Below are 7,508 nucleotides of genomic sequence, written 5' to 3'. Positions count from 1 at the left end.
AGTCTATGAAGTAATAAATTTTCATATAAGTATTAAATGTATAAAGTCTATGAAGTAATAAATTTTCATATAAGTATTAAAGTATAAAGTCTATGAAGTAATAAATTTTCATATAAGTAGTAAATGTATAAAGTCTATGAAGTAATAAATTTTCATCTAAGTATTAATTGTATAAAGTCTATGAAGTAATAAATTTTCATATAAGTATTAAAGTATAAAGTCTATGAAGTAATAAATTTTCATATAAGTATTAATTGTATAAAGTCTATGAAGTAATAAATTTTCATATAAGTATTAAATGTATAAAGTCTATGAAGTAATAAATTTTCATATAAGTATTAAATGTATAAAGTCGATGAAGTAATAAATTTTCATATAAGTATTAATTGTATAAAGTCTATGAAGTAATAAATTTTCTTATAAGTATTAAATGTATAAGGTCTATGAAGTAATAAATTTTCATATAAGTATTAAATGTATAAAGTCTATGAAGTAATAAATTTTCATATAAGTAGTAAATGTATAAAGCCTATGAAGTAATAAATTTTCATATAAGTATTGAATGTATAAAGTCTATGAAGTAATAAATTTTTATATAAGTATTAATTGTATAAAGTCTATGAAGTAATAAATTTTCATATAAGTATTAATTGTATAAAGTCTATGAAGTAATAAATTTTCATATAAGTATTAAATGTATAAAGTCTATGAAGTAATAAATTTTCATATAAGTATTAAAGTATAAAGTCTATGAAGTAATAAATTTTCATATAAGTATTAATTGTATAAAGTCTATGAAGTAATAAATTTTCATATAAGTATTAAATGTATAAAGTCTATGAAGTAATAAATTTTCATATAAGTATTAAAGTATAAAGTCTATGAAGTAATAAATCTTCATATAAGTATTAATTGTATAAAGTCTATGAAGTAATAAATTTTCATATAAGTAGTAAATGTATAAAGTCTATGAAGTAATAAATTTTCATATAAGTATTAATTGTATAAAGACTATGAAGTAATAAATTTTCATATAAGTATTAAATGTATAAAGTCTATGAAGTAATAAATTTTCATATAAGTATTAATTGTATAAAGTCTATGAAGTAATAAATTTTCATATAAGTATTAAATGTATAAAGTCTATGAAGTAATAAATTTTCATATAAGTATTAATTGTATAAAGTCTATGAAGTAATAAATTTTCATATAAGTATTAATTGTATAAAGCCTATGAAGTAATAAATTTTCATATAAGTATTAATTGTATAAAGTCTATGAAGTAATAAATTTTCATATAAGTATTAAATGTATAAAGTCTATGAAGTAATAAATTTTCATATAAGTATTAAAGTATAAAGTCTATGAAGTAATAAATTTTCATATAAGTAGTAAATGTATAAAATCTATGAAGTAATAAATTTTCATCTAAGTATTAATTGTATAAAGTCTATGAAGTAATAAATTTTCATATAAGTATTAAAGTATAAAGTCTATGAAGTAATAAATTTTCATATAAGTATTAATTGTATAAAGTCTATGAAGTAATAAATTTTCATATAAGTATTAAATGTATAAAGTCTATGAAGTAATAAATTTTCATATAAGTATTAAATGTATAAAGTCGATGAAGTAATAAATTTTCATATAAGTATTAATTGTATAAAGTCTATGAAGTAATAAATTTTCATATAAGTATTAATTGTATAAAGTCTATGAAGTAATAAATTTTCATATAAGTATTAATTGTATAAAGCCTATGAAGTAATAAATTTTCATATAAGTATTAATTGTATAAAGTCTATGAAGTAATATATCTTCATATAAGTATTAATTGTATAAAGTCTATGAAGTAATAAATTTTCATATAAGTAGTAAATGTATAAAGTCTATGAAGTAATAAATTTTCATATAAGTATTAATTGTATAAAGACTATGAAGTAATAAATTTTCATATAAGTATTAAATGTATAAAGTCTATGAAGTAATAAATTTTCATATAAGTATTAATTGTATAAAGTCTATGAAGTAATAAATTTTCATATAAGTATTAAATGTATAAAGTCTATGAAGTAATAAATTTTCATATAAGTATTAAATGTATAAAGTCGATGAAGTAATAAATTTTCATATAAGTATTAATTGTATAAAGTCTATGAAGTAATAAATTTTCATATAAGTATTAATTGTATAAAGTCGATGAAGTAATAAATTTTCATATAAGTATTAATTGTATAAAGTCTATGAAGTAATAAATTTTCAATAAGTATTAAAGTATAAAGTCTATGAAGTAATAAATCTTCATATAAGTATTAATTGTATAAAGTCTATGAAGTAATAAATTTTCATATAAGTAGTAAATGTATAAAGTCTATGAAGTAATAAATTTTCATATAAGTATTAATTGTATAAAGACTATGAAGTAATAAATTTTCATATAAGTATTAAATGTATAAAGTCTATGAAGTAATAAATTTTCATATAAGTATTAATTGTATAAAGTCTATGAAGTAATAAATTTTCATATAAGTATTAAATGTATAAAGTCTATGAAGTAATAAATTTTCATATAAGTATTAATTGTATAAAGTCTATGAAGTAATAAATTTTCATATAAGTATTAATTGTATAAAGCCTATGAAGTAATAAATTTTCATATAAGTATTAATTGTATAAAGTCTATGAAGTAATAAATTTTCATATAAGTATTAAATGTATAAAGTCTATGAAGTAATAAATTTTCATATAAGTATTAAAGTATAAAGTCTATGAAGTAATAAATTTTCATATAAGTAGTAAATGTATAAAGTCTATGAAGTAATAAATTTTCATCTAAGTATTAATTGTATAAAGTCTATGAAGTAATAAATTTTCATATAAGTATTAAAGTATAAAGTCTATGAAGTAATAAATTTTCATATAAGTATTAATTGTATAAAGTCTATGAAGTAATAAATTTTCATATAAGTATTAAATGTATAAAGTCTATGAAGTAATAAATTTTCATATAAGTATTAAATGTATAAAGTCGATGAAGTAATAAATTTTCATATAAGTATTAATTGTATAAAGTCTATGAAGTAATAAATTTTCTTATAAGTATTAAATGTATAAGGTCTATGAAGTAATAAATTTTCATATAAGTATTAAATGTATAAAGTCTATGAAGTAATAAATTTTCATATAAGTATTAATTGTATAAAGACTATGAAGTAATAAATTTTCATATAAGTATTAAATGTATAAAGTCTATGAAGTAATAAATTTTCATATAAGTATTAATTGTATAAAGTCTATGAAGTAATAAATCTTCATATAAGTATTAATTGTATAAAGTCTATGAAGTAATAAATTTTCATATAAGTAGTAAATGTATAAAGTCTATGAAGTAATAAATTTTCATATAAGTATTAATTGAATAAAGTCTATGAAGTAATAAATTATCATATAAGTATTAATTGTATAAAGTCTATGAAGTAATAAATTTTCATATAAGTATTAAATGTATAAAGTCTATGAAGTAATAAATTTTCATATAAGTATTAATTGTATAAAGTCTATGAAGTAATAAATTTTCATATAAGTATTAATTGTATAAAGCCTATGAAGTAATAAATTTTCATATAAGTATTAATTGTATAAAGTCTATGAAGTAATAAATTTTCATATAAGTATTAAATGTATAAAGTCTATGAAGTAATAAATTTTCATATAAGTATTAAAGTATAAAGTCTATGAAGTAATAAATTTTCATATAAGTATTAATTGTATAAAGTCTATGAAGTAATAAATCTTCATATAAGTATTAATTTTATAAAGTCTATGAAGTAATAAATTTTCATATAAGTAGTAAATGTATAAAGTCTATGAAGTAATAAATTTTCATATAAGTATTAATTGAATAAAGTCTATGAAGTAATAAATTATCATATAAGTATTAATTGTATAAAGTCTATGAAGTAATAAATTTTCATATAAGTATTAAATGTATAAAGTCTATGAAGTAATAAATTTTCATATAAGTATTAATTGTATAAAGTCTATGAAGTAATAAATTTTCATATAAGTATTAATTGTATAAAGCCTATGAAGTAATAAATTTTCATATAAGTATTAATTGTATAAAGTCTATGAAGTAATAAATTTTCATATAAGTATTAAATGTATAAAGTCTATGAAGTAATAAATTTTCATATAAGTATTAAAGTATAAAGTCTATGAAGTAATAAATTTTCATATAAGTAGTAAATGTATAAAGTCTATGAAGTAATAAATTTTCATCTAAGTATTAATTGTATAAAGTCTATGAAGTAATAAATTTTCATATAAGTATTAAAGTATAAAGTCTATGAAGTAATAAATTTTCATATAAGTATTAATTGTATAAAGTCTATGAAGTAATAAATTTTCATATAAGTATTAAATGTATAAAGTCTATGAAGTAATAAATTTTCATATAAGTATTAAATGTATAAAGTCTATGAAGTAATAAATTTTCATATAAGTATTAATTGTATAAAGTCTATGAAGTAATAAATTTTCTTATAAGTATTAAATGTATAAGGTCTATGAAGTAATAAATTTTCATATAAGTATTAAATGTATAAAGTCTATGAAGTAATAAATTTTCATATAAGTAGTAAATGTATAAAGCCTATGAAGTAATAAATTTTCATATAAGTATTAAATGTATAAAGTCTATGAAGTAATAAATTTTCATATAAGTATTAATTGTATAAAGTCTATGAAGTAATAAATTTTCATATAAGTATTAATTGTATAAAGTCTATGAAGTAATAAATTTTCATATAAATATTAAATGTATAAAGTCTATGAAGTAATAAATTTTCATATAAGTATTAAAGTATAAAGTCTATGAAGTAATAAATTTTCATATAAGTATTAATTGTATAAAGTCTATGAAGTAATAAATTTTCATATAAGTATTAAATGTATAAAGTCTATGAAGTAATAAATTTTCATATAAGTATTAAAGTATAAAGTCTATGAAGTAATAAATTTTCATATAAGTATTAATTGTATAAAGTCTATGAAGTAATAAATTTTCATATAAGTAGTAAATGTATAAAGTCTATGAAGTAATAAATTTTCATATAAGTATTAATTGAATAAAGTCTATGAAGTAATAAATTATCATATAAGTATTAATTGTATAAAGTCTATGAAGTAATAAATTTTCATATAAGTATTAAATGTATAAAGTCTATGAAGTAATAAATTTTCATATAAGTATTAATTGTATAAAGTCTATGAAGTAATAAATTTTCATATAAGTATTAATTGTATAAAGCCTATGAAGTAATAAATTTTCATATAAGTATTAATTGTATAAAGTCTATGAAGTAATAAATTTTCATATAAGTATTAAATGTATAAAGTCTATGAAGTAATAAATTTTCATATAAGTATTAAAGTATAAAGTCTATGAAGTAATAAATTTTCATATAAGTAGTAAATGTATAAAGTCTATGAAGTAATAAATTTTCATCTAAGTATTAATTGTATAAAGTCTATGAAGTAATAAATTTTCATATAAGTATTAAAGTATAAAGTCTATGAAGTAATAAATTTTCATATAAGTATTAATTGTATAAAGTCTATGAAGTAATAAATTTTCATATAAGTATTAAATGTATAAAGTCTATGAAGTAATAAATTTTCATATAAGTATTAAATGTATAAAGTCTATGAAGTAATAAATTTTCATGTAAGTATTAATTGTATAAAGTCTATGAAGTAATAAATTTTCATATAAGTATTAATTGTATAAAGCCTATGAAGTAATAAATTTTCATATAAATATTAATTGTATAAAGTCTATGAAGCAATAAATTTTCATATAAGTATTAAATGTATAAAGTCTATGAAGTAATGAATTTTCATATAAGTATTAAATGTATAAAGTCTATGAAGTAATAAATTTTCATATAAGTATTAAATGTATAAAGTCTATGAAGTAATAAATTTTCATGTAAGTATTAATTGTATAAAGTCTATGAAGTAATAAATTTTCATATAAGTATTAATTGTATAAAGCCTATGAAGTAATAAATTTTCATATAAATATTAATTGTATAAAGTCTATGAAGCAATAAATTTTCATATAAGTATTAAATGTATAAAGTCTATGAAGTAATAAATTTTCATATAAGTATTAAATATGAAGTCATACAAGTTAAAAATTTAAAAAAAAAATCGATTGTAAAAATACTTTTGATGTTATTAGTTGTATTATGACCATGACGATATTTGAAAATGATATAAATTACCCACATATATATGAGTTTTTAAATTTTAAATAGGTTAAAAGAATTTTTCCATATATTTTCGGGTTGGTAACGTCAACATGGCAGAGAACATTTATAACAAATTTGCACAAATCTGCTCAAATTGACATATACTGAAATAGTACTTAGATGAAAATTTATTACTTCATAGACTTTATACATTTAGTACTTATATGAAAATGTTTTACTGCTAGGAAATGTATTATACTTTTATATATTTTAATTCCTTATGTTAGATTATTAGTAAGAAGTTGTTTTTAAATACTTATATGTATGAATATTACTATACTTTTATGATTTATGTATTTAGTACTTGTATGAAAATTTTCATACTTGTATGACTTTATTTACTTAGTATTTACATGGAAATATTTTTTACTTTATATGTATTTTAAGTAAATATGAAAATGAAAGTTGATTTTGTGTGCCTTTTTATTCCTGGTTTTTATACAGTTAGTTTAAATAGAAATAGATTTTGTTTTATACAAAACTTTATATTCTGTACTAACATATTGTATATTATGAGCGTTTTTTATTCCAGGTTTTTATACAGTTAGTTTAAATAGAAATAGATTTTGTTTTATACAAAACTCTATATTCTGTACTAACATATTGTATATTATGAGCATTTTTTATTCCTGGTTTCCTACAGTTAGTTTAAATAGAAATAGATTTTGTTTTATACAGAACTCTATATATTCTATGTGGCTAACATATTGTAGAAATAAAAATTTTTTATTCCTGGTTTTTATACAGTTAGTTTAAATAGAAATTGTTTTATACAAAACTCTATATTCTGTACTAACATTTGTATATAATGAGCATTTTTTATTCCTGGTTTCCTACAGTTAGTTTAAATAGAAATAGATTTTGTTTTATACAAAAAAATAAAAATCTATTATTCTATACTAACATATTGTAGAAATAAATATTAAACAATATTTTAGTTTTATTTGTGAGCTATTCTAATATTTACTCATAAAATATATGTGTAAAAGGATGGTTTTTAAATAAAATAAAATATTAATGTGTTGCACCCGGAAATACTTTATATCATATATTTATTATTGAAATTAATAAAATAGAATTTGAAATTATTAATTTCAAATCAAGAAAAAAATGTATATACTCTTAAAAAAAGGTATATATATTACTATATGCATTGAAATAAAGTAAAATGTATAGAAATGATATTATTTG

This window comes from Bactrocera oleae, chromosome X (genome assembly GCF_042242935.1).
Source record: "Bactrocera oleae isolate idBacOlea1 chromosome X, idBacOlea1, whole genome shotgun sequence".
Classification (NCBI taxonomy): domain Eukaryota; kingdom Metazoa; phylum Arthropoda; class Insecta; order Diptera; family Tephritidae; genus Bactrocera; species Bactrocera oleae.
The sequence above is the reverse complement of the archived record's forward strand: the minus strand, read 5'-3'. Positions refer to the sequence as shown.